This window comes from Felis catus, chromosome A1 (genome assembly GCF_018350175.1).
Source record: "Felis catus isolate Fca126 chromosome A1, F.catus_Fca126_mat1.0, whole genome shotgun sequence".
Lineage (NCBI taxonomy): Eukaryota > Metazoa > Chordata > Mammalia > Carnivora > Felidae > Felis > Felis catus.
The window spans coordinates 174,071,002-174,090,230 of NC_058368.1; the positions used below are offsets into that span (position 1 = coordinate 174,071,002).

The 19,229-nt window shown below is 50.8% G+C and overlaps 2 protein-coding genes across 4 annotated transcripts in view; one reads left to right on the plus strand and one right to left on the minus strand.

Annotated features, from left to right (window-relative positions):
• The window catches only part of THOC3 (THO complex 3), a 193,147-nt gene that overhangs the window by 173,122 nt on the left and 796 nt on the right, over positions 1 to 19,229 (plus strand). The window lies entirely within an intron of this gene.
• Positions 1 to 19,229, minus strand: part of CPLX2 (complexin 2) — an 84,171-nt gene that overhangs the window by 11,853 nt on the left and 53,089 nt on the right. The window contains exon 1 of one of the 3 annotated variants that reach the window (XM_019838643.3): positions 1,260 to 1,345. The exons of 1 other annotated variant lie outside the window; for it this stretch is intronic. The gene's annotated coding sequence lies outside the window, so the exon portion shown is untranslated. Of the gene's footprint in view, positions 1 to 527; positions 720 to 1,259; positions 1,346 to 19,229 lie in introns of those variants that run through there. One more of the 3 variants, XM_023259421.2, reaches the window with a different exon arrangement.

The window sequence follows — 19,229 nt, forward strand, 5'->3', positions numbered from 1 at the left end:
TCACTCCAGGAGCCTGAACCCCTTCGGGGGCGGCTCCCTCCTCCGGGGCGAAGAGGGCTCTGGAGGGTTCCGGGTGAACCACAACCTGATCGACTCCCCCCCCGCCCCCCCAATCCCCACCCCCGCGAGCTCGAAGTTGTTCTCTAGGTTCAGACTTGAGTCTCCCGCCGCCCTCGGGGCGGTCCTGGCTCTCCGGGAGCAGGGCTGTTTTGGGCTTCTGCCCGGAGGTCTCCGACTCGGGGCCCACTCCTCCTTCCCAGTTTGCCCAGGTTTAACTCTCTTCCCTCCGCTTGCTCGCTCCACCCTCGCGGGGAGCTGTCCTTTCAGCACCACGGCGAGCGCGCCCAGGAGGGTCCCAGCTGCTGCCGCTCAACCTCCCTTTCCGGCGCCTGGCCAGTCTTGGGGAGCTGTCCCCTCGAAAGCCGTACTCCCCAGCTTCCCAGGCTGCCCTGCAGCCTCACGGCGAGAGCCGGGACCCTGTTGCCCACAGCCCGGCTCCGCCCTCCCGGCCCGTGGTCAGCACCGACCTGGCGGTCCACGAAACCGTCTGAGCCACTGCAGGGCTCCGGGTGTACTCAGCGAGGCGGTTCCTTCTGCTATTCCAGCTCCCGCCGCCGCCTCGTGCAACTCCACCAGGCGAGCTGGGGCCGCGGCTGCCGCTGCCGCGGGCGGCTGCCTGAGGCGCCCTCCAATCACGCCCCTCAGCCAGGCCCTGACGTGCTACCGCTCCCCTTCCAGATGGGAAATTCAAACCTCTCTCTCTCTCTCTCTCTCTCTCTCTCTCTCTCCTCTCCTCTCCTCTCCTCTCCTCTCCTCTCCTCTCCACTCTCTCCTCTCTCTCTCCCCCCTCTCTCCTCCCTCTCTCCTCTCTTCCTCCTCCCCTTCCTCTCCCTTTCCCATTCTTCCTCCTTCTCCCCTCTTTTCTCTCTCTACTCTCCTTCCTCCTCCACCCTTCGCTGTCCCCTCCACCCCCGCCCCCAGAAGACACCCCCGCCAATCCACCCCCCCCCCCCCCCCCCCGCAGCCACTTGTCCTGGCCAAAGCTCTTAGGACCACAAGCTTGTTGCTTCAATGCACTGAGGGCACAGTGATGGGTCAGGGGATGGAGGAAGGGTTCTTTAAAGCAAAACTCAAAGATCACCTGCTTGGGAAAGTCCTCCTGATTCCTCCAGGAAGAATTGGTCCCACTCTTCTCAGGGTTTCTGCCATCCCTAGACACATGCCTGTTTCAGAGGCAATTGTTGCTCTATTTTGCTTACCTCTTGCCTGTGAGCTCCTATAGGACAGGGCCACCATCAGACCATCTTTACGGCCCCTCAGCATCATGTCCTGCCACAGGAGTACTCAAGAAACATTGATGGATCATGTGGTAAGGCTCCAATAGGGGCTAAGGAGTCCTTCCTGTGGACCCAGAGGGAGAAGATTGCTGCAAAATTTGCTGATTGCCAATCCCTTGTAGATCTGGTATCCTGTGCAGAATAAGGAATCTGTCGCAAACTTTATTCTAGAAGCCTATTTCTTTCTCTTGTAGGCCCAGGGCGGAAACGGGACCTCCAAGAGGTAGGGGGACATCTGTCCATATCCCTCAAGACTTTCCTCTCCCACTTACACTCATTTCTCATTTTATTACTCTCTCCTAATGAGTCTTTCCATTCTGCCTGCCATCTTTTGGCTCTAAAATGCTTCCTTTAATCCAGACCGATCTGTAAGAAAATGACTTAGGGGAGGAGGGGCCTTATATCATGCCTTTGAAAGATTTGCAGGAGTTTGTGCATCAATCAGGGTTATGCCAGAGTGTAGATGACTTCTGCTTCTGTAAGGGGATGGCTTCCTTCCCAGGAGGAAGCAGCAAGAGCTGCAGAGGGACAGGATTGGGAGAGGAAGGAGGTGTGGTTTGTGTGATTTTTGTTCCAAAAGGAGGGGACTATTCCTTTACACAAGTTCACAGCAGAGTCCTCAAAGTGAGGGACTTCCACAGGTCAGAGGCCATTGGCGGAACCACCCTTCTTACCTGGAGAGTCATCTTTGAAGCTCATCTCTATTCTCCCCTTATAGGCTATGGGGCTTGGTATAGGGAAAGCCCTTCATTTATGGCTGAGTTCTGTTTAACACTGTGTTGGGCCATCAGCATGCTCATTTTTAATTTTCTTCCTTTTCCTGAGGCAGACACTAATGGGGGGGGGGGCAGTGGGGAGGCTGTTTGATTAGAGTGACTTAGACTTGCCACTAATGCCTGAGGGGAGTTCTGGGCAGGGAGATCTGATATTATGCCATTTTAAGACTCACAGTCCTCCTCCTCTCTCTCCTTCTCCCTCCTTTCTTCCTGTTCTTCCAGAGCAGAAGCTCGGTGAATGGGACCTGGCTGGCAGCCCTCTACTTACAGTTGGGGTTTTTCCACAATGGGCATTGTCTTTAACATGGACATCAACCAGGATGCCCTGGTGGCTCAGTCAGTTAAGCCTCCTACTTCATTCGGCTCAGGTCATGATCTCACAGTTCGTGAGTTTGAGCCCTGCATTGGGGTCTCTGCTGTCAGCACAGAGCCCGTTTTGGATCCTCTCTCCCATCCCTCCCCCACTCTCTCTCTCTCTTTCTCTCTCTCAAATAAATAAAACATTAAAAAAATAGAGACATCAACCAAGCTGGGATAAACATCCAACTTAGCCCTCAGAAAAATACTGAGCTCGGCTCTGGACACCATACTTTAAGATAGTTTAGGGGTGCCTGGGTAGCTCAGTCAGTCCAGCTTTGGCTCAGGTCATGATATCACCGTTCGTGGGTTCAAGCCCCATGTTGGGCTCTGTGCTGACAGCTCAGAGCCTGGAGCCTGCTTCAGATTCTGTGTCTCCCCCTCTCTCTCTGCCCCTCCCCCACTACACTCTGTCTCTGTCTCTTTCTCAAAAATAAACATTAAAACTATTTTTTAAAAAAATGGATTCAATAAGCTTGCATATGTTTAGGGAAAAAAAGGGTAGTTTGGTGGTGGGTGTCTGGAAATCATGTCATATGGGTGAAAGTTGAAGGATTTGAGGGTGTTTCATCTGGAGGAGAGAATGCTGAGAGGCCAAGTCTTGCTCAGTTTATAACTCTGGCACTTAGCATGGTGCCTGGCAAAGTAGGTGCTAAGGAAATGCTTGTGGTTGAATGAATGACCACTGCAAGCAAAATGGAGTACTATTGTTTTCATCAGCCCTGAAGACAGAACTAGGGCAATGGGGGAAAGGTAAAGGCAGGCAGACAGAAGCTCTAAGAGGAAAAATCTTCTGTCAGTTGGAGCTGTCTAGCCATAGCGTAGACTGCCTCATGTTAGGTAGTGAGTTCTCCATTCCCTGGAAAATGACAGTTGGGTGGCAGGTGACAGCTAAAGCCCCCTTTGAACCCAAGCTTCTGTGAATCTATAAAATACTGTATGAGCTGACATGAATCATGTCAGCTGCAGAAAATCTTACTGGTGGATAAAAGGACAGCTCAGTCAAGCCTTGTTGGCTTCATCCTGTTGAATAATTAGGGGCAAATCAGGGCACTTTAGCTACTGATACTTTCTGTTGAAGAAAGATGGCGGACAGCTGAATACTTGCTCCCTGTTCACTCTTGCCAGCCTAGACATAGTTCCTAAATACTCCACTGTCAATGTAGGCAAGTCATTAAATATTATAACCATTTTCTAATGATTATAATACTACTAGTCATAGCAACCATCAGGCCCCCATTATATCTCAGGCACTTAGTTTGGTGCTTTGCATAAATTACATTCTCTCCTTTAGTTCACACAAACCTCTGTTTCCAAGATGAGGAAGTCGATCTCCTGGGAGACGCAGTGGGTCTTTGGCATAGCCAGGATTCTAGCCCAGGCCTGCCTGATGCTCAGCTCTGGGGTCCTTTAAACCCCCCCCCCCCCCCCCCCCCCCGCCGCTGCGTCTCTTCTGACACATCCCACAGCCTATGGAAATGTAACTTTTGCTCTTCAGATTTTTTTCACATTGACATTTATCGTCCTCCCTGTTCTCCAGTTTCTCACTTAAAAAAAAATAAAAACACAAAAAACCGCCTTGAATTCACACCCAGATTAGGGTCTTCGTGTCATGTGGGTTGTCTGCATTTTCTTCATCTCCCGCATCTCTAATCCAGCCCGCTGTGAGTCCCCCTCCCCCAGCCAGCCTCAGGGTCTTGTGGAGCCTGCTCTGTAGACAGCTTCTAAGAGTCACCTGGTAAAATGTGGATGTGGCTCTGCAAGGTGTCTCACCCTGGCTTGTGCTGGATCTCCACTTCTATTTGTGAGCCCTGTGGTCTGGGGCAGGGGGCCAGATTCGAACAGATTTTTAAAATTACGTGTACGTGCCTTGACTGTTCACTAGGAAGCCAATCAAGAGAGCTAATGTCAGTACTTTGTGTGAGGATCGAGGAACAGTGTGTGAAGAATGACAACTGTTACAGACCATAAAGGCAGTGATCAGTGAGAACGGCGTTTGTCCAAAGGTCAGCCCATTTCTTCCCTGCAGTTGTCTCAGCCCAGAGGGCACTCTGGATGCAGTGTGGGATGTGAGGAAGAGATTGCTGGCTGGGCTGACCTCAGCTGGGAGTTGAGCTGGTGGGTGTAGGGAGGCTTCTGAGTGCTGGAGACCTTGACTCCACAACCTGCCATTCTAGCTTGAGCCTGGAGGGGCAGAATTGGTCTTGGTTTGAGGGGGTGGCTGTGTGCCAGAGGCAGAAACAGAACTGTGGGGGTGGCGCACAGGGGAAGGGCTCTAGGCCAACTTGCTCATCTGACGAGTGCCTCCCATCTTGTCACTGATAACGGCGAGGGTGCCACGGTCAGGATGTAAGGCCAGGGGCCCAGTCTGTCTCTTTCAACATGGAGTGGCAATGTGAAGGCAAACCCGTTGTTGTGCAATGGTGCATAAGTGCGTGTGCCCACCAGTGTGGGACCGTGTAGGCGGCAGTGGACAGCATCCATGTGGAGGGACATAGGTGCTGGGAGGCCAGATGTAGGTCTGTTGCCATGTGATCCACAGCGTGTGGTGGTGTATCCTTCCGGATGTGGAGTGTCTCTGGTGTGACTGTATCATCGGGTATAAAGCCAAGAGGGTTGTTGTTACAGCGGGATGTGTAATGGCATTGTGTGAAGGTTTGGGTGTAAGACATCGTTGCCATGTATAGCTGTGCAGGTTGTGCAGTGTACAACCACAGAAGGCACTATTCACATAGACTGTGCCAGACGCGAAGGCTCTGGGGACGTGCCACCATTTCTGTGTAATGACGTATGTCTAGGTGTCACTGTCAACGAGAGATGATACAGGTGACAGGATGTTACCGTCAACGTGAAATGGTGCCATCATTGGTGGGAAGAGTGTAAATGTAAGTGTGTCACAATGGACTGGCACATGTGTCACTGTCGTCGTTGGGGCCGAACGGGTGTGTCTGTGCAGCCAGGAGTGTGTTATCCCACTGCGCAGGCATACAGGCGAAATGCGTCACTGAATATGACTGATCCCTCCTTTTCCATTTTCCCCCACCGGAGAGACCCTTGGTAGCCCAACCTGCTAGCTCTTGCCCCATGCAGGAAGCTGCATAAACCTTTGGATTCTCCATTATCCACTTTTGTTTCTCAGAAAGAGGGTTCCAGGCTCCCCATCTGAACCATGACTCATTGGTGTTGCACATAGTGTGTGTGTGGGAATCCCTGAGGAGCCCCTCTCTATCCCAGAGCCCTGCCCCCAAGTCAGAGCTCCTCCCCAGCCCAGCGTCCTCCTGTCAGCTCTTTGGAGGTCCTCTGCCACCCTTCATCCCATCCCTACCCGGATCCAGGCACTCATTAGCATGTCAAAGCAGTCCTTTTTCAGCCCACGCATTGTACCCTGGGATATCCCCACACAGTTAGCGCCCTCCCATCTTGAGCTTTCCTGAAACCTTACATTTTCATGTCTGCCACACCAGTCTGCGGTTCCCCCACCATCCGGCACAGGGAGGATATTGTGGTGGTAAATCCTTCCTCCCTTGCCTGGTTCTTTTTCCAGCTCTCTACTGGGACTTCTGCCTCCCCTCGTCCAATCTGAGCCCTTCCAACTCTCGAGGATGTGGTTGGACCAATCTTTCCATCAGAAATTCTTCCCAATGACCCTAGATGCTCGAATCACCCCGGAGCCAGACAATGCATCCCACCAAGCCTCATTTGAGTCTTAGTGCTAAACTTGCTCAGTCATAATAGGTGAAGCATCAAAATTTGTTCTGTGTCCTCAGGAGGTTCCCCTTCCAGAATGTCACTCCATCCTTGTGACACTTGGTCCCTTTCCCCCTCCCCCCACGTGAAGCCCTGCTCAGAAAGACAGTTTTTTACACCTTAGAATCCTCTCCTTAGGCACATGGAAACAGAATAACAGAGCTCCAGAACACTAAAATCATAAGCCAAAGGCCTTTTTGGGATAACGTTTAGAATCACAGAATCTAGAATGATAGGCTCTCTAACCACTGTATGGCCCACTCTTGCTCAGAGCCACTGGGGTGGAGGGCTTGCTAAAAAAATGGCAGACTTTTGGGCATCTTCCCGTGTGGACTGAACCAAAATCTCTGAGATGGGATCCCAGGAGTTTGCAACAGTATCAAGCCCCCCAGGTGGTTTTGATATACCCACTAGTTGGAAAACCCTTGCCTTGGGCCACTAGAATCTGAGAATCATATGATTCCGGGCCGTAGTCTTATAGAAAAAAAAAAAAAAAAATACTGAATCATGAAATCATAGAATATTTTAGGATTCACAGAAGCTTAGATTCAACTAATTACACACATTCACTCACAACTTTAGGATCTTAAATTCCATGAATCTTAACGCCTAGAATTATAGAGTTTGAAGTGACCCTGGAGTGCGATTTTGTTCCTGTTCTAGGAGGAAATTTTCTGTTTCAGCCTCATCGCTCCTTTTGGAATGGAAGGCTTTTTCCCCTGTCCCTCGCAGGGCTGCCTCCACGGTGTCGCCTACATTTGTGAAGATAAATGTTCTTTCCATCTTGGTGCAAAGGCAGCTGGCAGAACCCCTGCATTTATGGAGCAAGTGAGTTGGAAATGACTTCTGCTTTTCATTTAGGACCAGCACACCCTGGCCCACAAAATAGATCTTGCTCTTTGATAAAATGAATCTGAGGGGACATTATTGCTGTTTCATATTTGAGGAACGTGGACAACAGAGGTTACTAAGCTCAGGGAGCTTCTGGTCAAGGAAATGAAAGAGAAAGAGCGCCGAGGGATAGCCGAATGCTATTTTGGAGATTGATGGGCGTGTGTGTGTGTGTGTGTGTGTGTGTGTGTGTGTGTGTGTGTGTTTGGAGGGGAGTGAAGGGAAGGGGTTGAAACATACATGAAAAATCAGCAATGTGGGGCGCCTGGGTGGCACAGTCGGTTAAGCGTCCGGCTTCAGCCAGGTCACGATCTCGCGGTCCGTGAGTTCGAGCCCCACGTCAGGCTCTGGGCTGACGGCTCGGAGCCTGGAGCCTGTTTCCGATTCTGTGTCTCCCTCTCTCTGTCCCTCCCCCGTTCATGCTCTGTCTCTCTCTGTCCCAAAAATAAATAAATAAATAAATAAATAAATAAATAAATAAATAAATTAAAAAAAGAAAAATCAGCAATGAAAGGGTAACTTTCTGGTCATTTAACCCAGTGTTCTCAAGTTACAAGTGGGGAAACAGAGGCCCAGAAAAGGGAAGGGACTTTTTTAATGCCACACAGCTGGTTAATGAAATTCCTGACTCCTGGGTAAGTACTCCTTCTGAGTTACAACTCAGCATACAGCTCCACGCTTCTTAAAACATGTCCAGCGTGCCAAGCATTGTTTTAGGGATGTTACAGATGTCAGCACTTCCAGCTGCACGACAACCCTACGTAGCAGCTATTTTTTTCACTCATTCATTCATCAAAACATGCCAGGCACTCTCCTAGACGGACAAAGATGTATAGGATGTTTCAGAGTTTCCCTTTCCCCTCTTGAGTCCACAACGAGAGATGCAAATATTCCACAGAGGGATAGCACATAGACAAATTCACGCGCTCAAGATCCCTTCAGATTGGAGCCTCCGATTCGAAGCACTCAGAAGCAAGCGGGGGAGAGATGGCCGCAAACAGTTGATGATAATACAACATGCTAAGTGCTGTCCTAGTGAAGAGGCAGCTCTGGGGAGCAGAATGAAATACACACAGCTTGCAAGCCAGATGGGACTGGAAGCCCGAAGCGGGGAAAGGACAGGGTGGCTGTCTCCGGGGCGGCCAAGTCATCTTGGGCTCTGGCCGCATAGGGACGTGGGTTCAAGCTCAGCAGCTTTCTGCACCCAGCACCACCCTCGAAACCAGACGGCGTGACTTTTCTCTCAGACTCAGTTTCCTCCTCAGTGAAGTGGGGGGATGATCCCGACCTCCCAGGGCGATTGTGAGGCTCAGATAAAGGCACCGTTTAGGAAACAGCAGCACAGTAGTCTCAGCAAACATTAATTCTCTTTCCTTCCAACACCTGAGTAAGGTAGGCATTTCCTCTGGCGTTTTGGGCAATGCGACCACTAGACACAACCTTTTAGTGATCTTGGTCAGAAAACTCTGCCTCATGATTTCCTCGAGTTTGTTTAAGTTGCGATGAGAATGAAAAGAATTGGAAGTTTAGAGGAAAATAGGAGAGATGTTCCTTCTACCTGTTCGCCCCTTCTTTGGGCTTCCTCCCTTCCTCTGTGGCACACAGGGGATTGGGATATTGTGTTCCCAAACAGGAACCGCTTGAAGGAAGCCCAGAGGGGGCTTGGACTTCAGGCCCAAGAGCGGGAGGAATTTTCCACCCACAAATCTAAAAATGGCTGCTCTGTGCCACTCAACCTCCAGTTGTTTCTTTCTGGCAGGAAAACAAAATAAAACCAAACCACCTTTCCTTTGGCAAACAAGATGTTGGGGAGGTCTTGGGAAGATGAAGCTGGGGGAAAAGAAGGGCTGAAGAGGAAGAAGTTTTCATTCACCGAGCCTCCCGCTGTAGGAGGTGATTCACAGTCTTCGTTTGATTTAATCTCCACACCATGCCTCCATTACCTTAAATGTCATTACCTCTACTTCATATTCATATAGGGATATTCAGACTCAGAGAGGTTAAGCACCGTGTTCAGGATGACACGGCCAAGAAGTAGTAGCATCAGCATTTGAGCTTAGTGTAGCTCTGCAGCTGGCCATATTTCCGAAGGGAGATTAAATGGGTTTCTGGAAGCTGAGCCTGGGCCTGCAGTTTTGGGGCGACTGGTCCCAGAGTTTGGATGACCCTGCTAGGACGCCTATATGGGGATCTTGCCATAGGCTGGTCCTTAATGAGCCTGAGTGTTCCAGGTCTGAAGGCGATCAAAAGGGATGGGGGCTGTAGCTCAGGACCCCTGAATTATGCCCTAAGGATTTATGTAAGAAATCTCCTTCTGTGGTAGCCCTCCGCTCACTTCTGCTCAGTTTGCTGCAGCCTAGCTCTTAAGATCAGCTATCTAACCATTGCTCCTGCCTCTGCTCCTGCCTTGAGATTGACTTTCTAATTGGCTTCCAGAACTGTAGGAGAATCATAGCTTTCCAAAACATGGGTCGGACCGTGGCATTCCCCTCCTTAAAACACATGGTGGTCACAGCTTATTTTGCCACTTAGCACCCACTCCTCCCTTATGTGGCATCAGCTTTGGAAGAGCCAACGTGTGTATTTCATTTGAACCTGTGGGTGGATCACATGACCTGGGCTGAGCCAATCAGCACATATGGTTCCCCTGGTCCCCCAGATCAGTTCAGCAATAAGCACAGGACCAAAATCAGATCAGTCAGGGCTAGAGAGACTCAATTTTGGGAAATGGACTCTCCTCTGAGCTCCACTGTGATGTGAACTGAGGTTCTCAGGAACCACCACATGGAGCCTTAGAATGGGGATCAACTTAGAGCCAGCAGAGTCAAGAAAAGGAGAGCAGGGAAATCTTAGCCTGGTGACATTGTTTATACCTTGGATCAAGCTGTGCCTGCAGCTCTCCTGGGTCTTGTCATTTTTGTGAGCCAATAACTAACCCTTCCCTTTTGTTCTTGTTAAAGCTATTTTGAGTTGTGTTTTTCTTTATGTGCAACCAAAAGGATCTTAACTGATACACAAATCCTTTGATGTGTTCACGTTGCCTTCAGGAGAGAGTTCAAGTCCTTTAAATTGGATTTTAAGGCTCTCGGTGATCAGACCCTGACCTCTCTCTCCAGACACCTTCTATGTTGATCCCTGGACGTGCCATCACCTGGTGTTTCTGAGCCTTTGCCCATGCTGTTTGCCCCCTGAGGAATGGCCTCGTCTGCTCTGTTCTCTTGGTAAGCCTCTGCTTTGACCATCAAGGCTCAGCTAAGGCATAAAGAAATCCCTCCTGGGAAACAGGACTGAAGCAGAAGTTTTCTCTTTGCTCCCACGTGGACCTTTACACTGTAGCACCAATGAAACTAAACTTGACACTTAAGGTTGGATTCCTTGTCTGAGTTTCTCCCTAGATTTTGAACTCTTTGAGGATGGAGACTCATTGAGGATGAGGGAGTCATCCATTCAGCAAATATGGACTGAACATCTACTACATGTCAGAGGCTCCTCTAGGTGCTGGGGATTAACAGTGAACAAATGTACCAATTTCCCTCTTGTCTGGCAGGGAAAGCAGACGCCGATCGAGTAAACACAGGGGGTCTGGGTCATTTCAGAAAGCGGTAGGGCTGTGACATAATAAGACAAGGGGATGCCTGCTTCATGGTTTCTGGGCTTGGAGCCTAAAGGAGGGCCAGGCTCCAAGCAGGGCCTCGGGAAGTGGCCATTTAATGAATGAATAAGGAACATCCCCTGAGTCTTTCTTTATGACTCTACCAGTAACTCAGGACTCTACCAGAACCTCTTTGATAGTCATTTATTTCCCATTTTCAGCCTACACCCCCTCTTGGGGTGTAGTTATATAAATGACATTTTTTTATGTGTACAACACACCTTTCCTGATGGGAGTTGAACAAAGGCCACATTCTCTTTGACTTCATGGTGCGGCTCCATCCTTGTCTTGGTCTGGCATCAGGAAGCCGTGCGCTCCTCTCCCTGACTTTGATCAAGGCTCCCACTGGCCTTCATCTTTCCAGTCCTCACTCATCTGTCTCCTCCACAGGCCTATTGCCAGCCCTTTGATCAGCTCTGTGACTCTTCTGGGCTTTATCTGGCACCATTAAGACGATGAGACTTCATCCTGTTTTGTGTCACTCCCATGCTCAAAAGCTTTCGATGACTCACTATTGCCTACAGCATCAAGTCCAGACCCACAAGGGCTTCCCTTGATCTGACTTCCGCCTCCTTTGCAGCCTGTTTACCATGACTGCTCTCCTACAGAGCACTCATTTGCTGTGGAGCACTCAACACCTCCGGTGTTCATTTATTCCTCTATTAATTTACATGTCCTTGGATGTCTTCTCCCGCAGGATCATAAGCTGTTTGAGGGCAAGGATCATATCTTGCTCATCCCTGAGTCTCCAGCACCAAACCCAAGGCCTTCTCCACTGTGAATGCTCAACAAATCTTTCCAGAGGTGAAAATCTGTGCACGACATTGCCCCACCTGCTTAGGATTGACGTGGCTTGTCCTGCCGCATCAGTCTTGAGGTCCCCATCTCAGGGCCAGACTTAGTCCCCTTATTGGGGTATAGACCACAATAATAATTCTGGCATTCTTGTTTAAATCTTGTACTTGTTCTCACCACCCCCCCCCCCCCGCCTTTTTTTTTCATTCTTAGTCCACACACCTAATCCCATGATTTCCTTCCATGCTTTGGCCTCATCACTGTGGCATTTTGTCATTGGGATATTTTTGGTGTTATTAGCTATGTTGATATACATTTTTGTCCTGTTTGGTATCTCTTTGGAGTCCCTGTCCTCCCGTACTCTTAGGCTTTATGGTCTGAGTGGAGTTAACTCCATGCCCCACTTCCATGGGTGAGCAATAGACCTATAGCAGCCAATTAGAACATTATTAGTTGTGGCCACAGTGATTGGCTCAGGGAAGGCAAGTGACACAAGCTAAGCCAATGAGAGCCAGCTCTGGGATTTTAGCTAGAACCAATGGGAAAGATGCTTTCTATTTCTATAGGATTTGCAGAGCTGGCAGAATGTGGGCCTGAGCAGCTGGGCTGTTTTGCCGTCACCCAGGGAGAGCCTGCCAGAGGGTGATGCCAACACAGAGAAGAGCAGAGCCAAGGGGAGGATAGGAGACAAATTTCTGATGACAGTGTCTGAGTGCCCAGTTCCTGATGTGCCTTTAAGCATCATCTTCTCCTGTACTTTTCCATTTTGTGATCAATAAATGTTGCCTTTCTACTTAAGTTTTTTTGAATGAGGTTTCTGTCTCTGCCACCTAGGAGAAACCTGCCGGAAACTGTAACTTTGAAGCTGTGTGTCCCTTCCTTCACAAAACTTCTAATCAAGCAGGACCTGACTCTGGAAGGACCCTTCGTTTAGTAGTCTCAATGTTCCAAGAAGGAACCCATCATCCTGGTCCCAGTTCTTGATCTCTAAGCCGCCTCCTCACCTGTATAGCATGATTCCATGGTCGTGTTGATTTGAGGGAGAGAAGGGGCTCACACTGTGGGTCCATACTCAAAGCTTTGCCAAAGCTCAAGTTTCATATCCACGGATCCCAGTTCATATATCCACATCCCCTCAAAAATGCACATATTTTTGCCAACAGCTCTGCAATTTCACCCTTGAGTGGCATCAGCATTCTTGGGCGGGTGCCATCCATTCCTGGCAATTTGTCTGCATCTTGTTTGTCAACTGGAGTTGGAACATTTGCCCGCCAGAGCAGTGCCTTTGGCGCCCCTACTTCCAAAAGACAATTTGGGAGCAGGAATTGCCCTGAGGTCCTCCTCAGTCACAGCTGAGGCTGAGGCTCTCAGATGTTCTAGATATCTTTTTTTTCATCTCTGAGCTCTCTCCCAGAGCTGCGATCATCAAGCATCTCAACGGTCCTTTATCTGACCTGCTTTCCATTTGATGGACTTGAAAAATCTCTGATTCTTGGCCCTACAGTCCATCTCAAGGTGACTTTGGGGTGTCTTTGGACTGCATCATTTCAAAGCCTCACCGCCCCAGATAGGCTTCCTGATTCTAAGTCATCAGTTTTTAAAGATTTTCCAAAAGATTCCTTTTTCCTTGTAACAGCCTCTCCTTAGCTTGTTGCTTTGTTTTGTTCTCTTTCTCACTGTTACCGTCAGACTCTGCTGGCCTGTGGTTGGAGGAGGGAGGAGGTCCTACGCTATCTTGGGACGCCACCATCTCAGCATGTAGGTTCTAGGGTCACTGTGGTGGGAAGAGAGAGCTGGGGTGTCACATAGCTCCCCACAGCCCCGGCTGGGAGATGATCTTACAGGTTAGCTTCTGTTTGCTTCTCCAGCTCTGCTCCCCCCACCATATCTGTGCCCAGGAGGCTGGTCTATATGGACCAATCAACAGGTTCCCTTTGTCCTCTGGCTTCTGGTTGGGTTCTATCAGTGGGAGGCCCCAGCAGGGTTTGGAGGCAGGAGGACAACAAGATCAGAGTGTCCCTTGGCTGAAGGCCACTGCTCCTGGCAGTGGTCCTTCCTACACATGTCCCCTCTGCAGGCTTGGCAACCACTCCCTCCTCGTCCTTTAGGCTCAGAGGTGGTAATGGCTCTGCACTAATGCTGGCCCTGGAGAACTGTGCTAGCCGTTGTGAAATCTGCCAGTTCTGCCCGCCCCTTAATGAAGCTCTCCTCAAATGGTCCACATGGAACGTTCCGTGTTTCCTGCCAGGATTCTCACTGATATTGACACTTATGTTCACCATTCATTGGCCAGATCTAGTGCCTTGGGCCAGCTGATTGCAAGGGGCTAGGAAGCACGGAGCCGCTTGCGCTCAGGGAGAGGGTTATGACAGGTGTGGATGTGCTCTGGCCTCCACCACAGGCCAACAGCTCCCAGTCCTTGGCATGGAACACTCTGGGATCCCAGTAAGTTCCTTCCAAATGAGTCCCCACACCTCTTATAGCATACTGCTCTTTGAAGCTCCTCTCCCAGGGCACAGCAGAATGCAAGGAGCTTTAGGTTCCTGTCCTGACTTTGCTGGGTCCTCACTGTGTGACTTCGGGCAAGCCAATCTCTCTCTCTGAGCTAAGTTTCCTCACTTGCAAAAAAAGGGTATTGGCACTTATGTTGCAGGTGCACTGTGGGGCTTAGATAGGGCATGCACAGGCCCTGGCACGCCAGAGGCTTGCAGGAAATGGCAGTTAGAATTAACCATCACATCCATGCCTTGGAAAGATCAGCATCTACGCACTCTTTTAACACTGTTCCCTGAACACCTGCTCTGGGCTAGGCATGTCTTGGTGCGGAATACAGAGTGAACAAGACAGAGGAGGTTTCTGCCTTGTGCAGTGTTTCTGGCAGGAGGGGACAGGCAATTGACAAATAAATAGAAAGATAATTCAGGGAGTGGTGAGTGCTCTGGAGAAATAAACCAGGGTGACATGAGAGAGAAAGATGGGGTAGGGTGCCTGGGAAAGCCTCCTGGAGATGACATTAGACCTTGACCTGAAAGAGTGGAAGAGGCCTGTGTGAAGGTCTGGGGCAGAAGGTTTGGCCCAAAAGGCACTCCCCCCAAGCTGGGCGAGAACTTGGTCCATTCCTGGGACAGAGTGAAGCCCAGGATGGGGTGGTGGTGGCGTGGGAGGTGAAGGGCAGAGCGGTAGTGGTAGTACCGGAAGTCAGAGAGGTGGGCTGTCCAGGTCCTGTGGGTCCTTGTCAGCCAGGGGGAGGGGCCCGGATGTTATAGAAGTGGAATAAGGGCCATCCATCAGGAGGTTTTAAGGAGCAGGTGCAACACACAGCGAGTCTCTGGGTGAATTCTCCCCATCTCCAGTACCCAGTTCTCCGACCTCATTTGCCCAGACAGTCTCTTTAACAAATTGCCTTTTCTGGAGAATTGCGAGCTCTGTTGAGGATCCGAGCAGGTTCCGCCCTCAATTCAAGGGAAACCGTGGCCCACAGTCCCAGGGGTCAGGCTCGGATCTACCTGCGGGATCCACCCCCTTGCACCCTGAGAACCTGTAGCGCTCCCGGTGCCCTGCGGGGGCCCTGCGCATGCGCTCTCTCCTTTCTTGGGCTCCCTCTCCCGGGGAGGATGTTGTTGTCATCTCGGTTCTGTAGATGAGGAAACTGAGGACCCAGCATCTCCCACTCCCTGCTCACCTCAGGACGTGTCTCCCTCCTCCCGCAACAGCCCACACGGCACCCTGTAAATAACTGCATGTTCCCAACACCTCTCCTCCTTCTCCTTGGAAACCTGCTTTCTCTTTGGACTCAGGCTGCCGGGCTGTGCGATTCCCGGCTTGGCTCGGTGCGGAGCGTGGCGGCAACTCGCATCTGCAGGCCTGGGCGGGCAGGCGCCTTCGTTCACTAGCTGGGTGACCTTCGGTAGGTCACTTCACCTCTCTGAGCCTCAGTTTCCTCACTGGGAGTGCGGGAGGATCGTAGCTAAGGTCTGTGATGAGATTAGATGAGGACTTGTACACAGGTGTCCGGCTGAGTGTGGAACACGCTCGCGTGCTTCATGAAACTGGTTCCTCTTTTCTTCCCTTCTCTCGTTCTCCTTTCCCTCTTTTCCTTACCTAATCAGTTCTGCGTCCTAGATGTTTTGGAGGGAGGTCGGGGTCCACACACGCGGATGCCGGTAGGACCAGACACGTGACAGAGAGGGGACACTGCTGGGCTCCTTGTTAACGAAGGGCATGGGAAGAAGCCAGCTTCCCAAGCAGACCTGCACAGAGCCGGTAGCCTGGGGGAGGCCCGTCACAGGGAGGATGTGGGCCTGGGTTGTCTAGGGGCCTCTGACGCTTTCTAAGGGGTCCCTCCAACTCAGGGCCGGATGCAGGCTCCCCTAGATTGCAGGAGCCACTTACTTAGATTTCCTGCCAAACCAAAGTTTCATATTCACGTTTCATTTCACCTAGTGGAAGGGAGAAGTCGAATGCAGTCTTTCACTGGCTTTTGGTAGATCTTCTGGAAGAAGTGGGAAGGGGCTTTACTAATGGGGAGGGGCGAATCAACGTGACCCCTGACGTCCAGAGCCTGTGGAATGACGGTAAGAGCAGGAGCTAACTTTGCTGAGCTGCTTTGTGCTATCCGCCCTGTATGCACTACCTTGTTTAAGTTGCACAACAACCTTATGAAGTGAGAAATTAGTATTATGCCCATTTCACAGAGGAGAAAAGAGGCAGAGAGAGGCCAGGAATCTTGTCAAGGCCAGACAGCTAGAAGGTGCCATGGAAGATTTGCATCCAGGCTGTGTGGCCCTTGCCTCACTGTTCTTCTGGGATCAGGAGGTCTGAATGGGAGATGGGACTCACTCTGCAGCCGAGTGGAGGGTGAGGAGACACTAAGTGATTATTGAGCACTCTCTGTGGGTCACTGCCTGCTGCCGTGTGGTCACCCTGTGGTCTCTGTGTAGTTGCTATGGTGGACGAAGTTTGTCTTAGTCTGCCCTGTAGCCTTTCTTCTGTACAGCTCCTTAATATTCCTTTGGAGATTCACCCTCCCCTTATTCTCTGGCCATGTGGTTTGGCTAGAGTCCTCCAATCCTCCTTGTTCAAGCTCTACAGACTGGTGCATAACCCAGGCCTAGGATTAAGCTTTGGACATGTGACTTGAGATGGTCCAGTAAGACTCAGTCATGGAAATTATTCTGGAAATGTTAGGAAAATTCTTCTTCTGTTCGAGTTACTGAACTAAGAAAGTGTGAGCCTAGAGCTGGAAGGTCACAGTGTGGAAGGAGCCTGCATAAGGGAGAAGCCAAGCCAGAGAGAAACAGAACTGATAGACAGAGAGAGACTGAGCCCTGAGGATATTGTATGACTCCTGGATCAAGCTCTTCCTGAAATCCAGAATCTGCCATTGAATTTTTTAATTACATGAAGTAATAGAACCCTTTTTTGCCCTTGAAGCATTTTGCTTGCTTTTTCTATCACCTGCATCTATAATAGGATTGGCTGGCATCGTGCTGACTACTCCATGTATGTTATTACATTTAATCCAACGAGGTAGTTGATATGGTGCCCACTATGCAGATGAGGGAACTGAGGTTCAGAGAGACTTCTGCTGGTTAAGGTGTCACAGCCAGTACATGGCACAGCTGGGATTAGACCCCAGGCATTTTGACTCTAGACTGCACCTTGATCACCCTGCTGTATGGCAGGAAGGCTGGTTCCCCCCACCCCCCAAATACCTCTTGAAATGTCCCCTCTCCAAGTCACATCCAACTGCTCTCCCTGCTTTACTCTCATCCCCTTTAATCCCTGCTTCCTTGGAAGTCTTCTCTGGCTACACCTTCAGACTAAACTCTGTTTCCTGGTAGACATTTTTATGGCCCAAGGTACTTTTCTTCTTAGCTCGACTGAACTTCAATAATGATTTGTTCCAGGTTTATTTCTTCCGCTGGGTGGGAGTCCCACAGGGGCAAAGATGACGTCTGTTTGCCCATTGTTGCAGCACTGAAGCCTGGCACAGTGCCTGGCCCGTGGTGGGCACCTGGTAAATGTTTGCCGAACAAATGGATTGTGCAGTTTTTCACTCCCACTGGGGCCCTGGATCATTGTACACCTGTTTGACTGCAGTGTTATATCATTCTGACACTGCAAAATTCGCTTGTGCTCTGCTGTATTGTAGGGTACCTGTGATCTCGGACGCGCCTTATCCTGGCTCTCCCTGCAAGACAGTGAGTTCTTTGAAGACTGGGGCAGCGTCTCCGACCGTCATCCACTGAGAGTAGTAATAATACTAACAATGATACAAGGAATAATACTCATGAGGAGCACTTACTATCTGCCAGGCACAGCCCTGAGGCTTTACACGCATCGCCTTATTGAATCCTTACCTCAACTGCATGCGAATGTACTGTTATGACCCCATTATACTTAAGGGCAAACTGAGGCTCAGGAGGTTGTGTGGCTCTTTTGCTTCTGCCGTTTGAGTTAGGGGTCTGCCTGGTGCAATCAAAAGAGAACTTGTTTTTACCGGTGACTTTAATGGGAGCCTGCCAGGCCGGGCTGGAAGGCAGTGAGGATAGCATAAAGGCTGAAGGAGAGCTAAAAGGTTGACTCAGCAGCTGAAGGCCTGGCTGTGCCCTGCTGAAAGGAGGAGAGTCTTTGTTGCAAAGGTCAAAGGGGGGCGGATAAGCATCCAGGAGAGAGGGGAACCCTCAGGGCGAGGGAGCCGAGGCTGAGGGAGAGTTCAGGGGTGTTGGAGAAAGGGCCCTGGCTGGGGAGTCTGGGCTCCTACTCTGGCCTCAGCACCTCCTGGCTGTGTGGCCAGGCTCTGGCCTTAGCACCCCACGGCAAGGCACTGGCACCTCTCTGAGCCCACTTTGCAGTGCTGACGCCAGCCTTGACTTAACACCTAGAAATTGCCTCGCCAGTGCCTGGCAAAGAGTCACGGGCACTGTGTATGTGGCATAGGCTACATGCCTAGGCGGCTGCGGCCCGTCATCTGCCTGAACTTGGGTCATCCTCGCAACAACCCCTGGGAGAGGGCCCCTTGAGGATCCCATTCTGCAGCGGAGACGGGGCAGAACAGGGCAGCCGTTTGCTCAGGGTCGCTCAGCACGTACAAGACAGCTGGATCTGAGTTCTGGCTGTGTGGTTCCGGATCTTCCGCCTTACCATTCTGGCCTTCTCAGGGGTGGAACCTGGTTATCAGTGAGAGACAGTTGCTCACTTTGTACTCTCGCCTCCTTTGGCCAGTGTCTGTACTCCTGGTTTTACCTTTGAGGGACCGCTCCCCTTTCTCCCCCGAGCAGGTCTCAGGGGGGCAGTAGACAGACATTTGTCAGCAAACCTGTGGTGGCACCGGGGCACGGCCCGTTCGGCAGGAGATGGGGGAAGTGGTGCCGGCGGCAGGTTTCTCAGGGGTCCCCTCAGTGGACCGTGGTGATGTCGTGCGGGGGGCTGGCGAGGGCCCCAGAGGTAAGGCACCGGCGCCTCGCTCACCCAAGTCACACCTCCGCAGCCTTGCCAGTCTCCACACCACCTCTGCTATTTACTTAACATTGCCCTCTAATTTCACGCGCTTGCAAAAATAAAACCCTTCACTGCATTGACCTAAAAAGGAAACCTCGGTTGGCTACTTCACACCAGAAAACCAGTGTCACTTGCTGTAACAGAGGGTAACCAGGCGCGTAAACACAACGG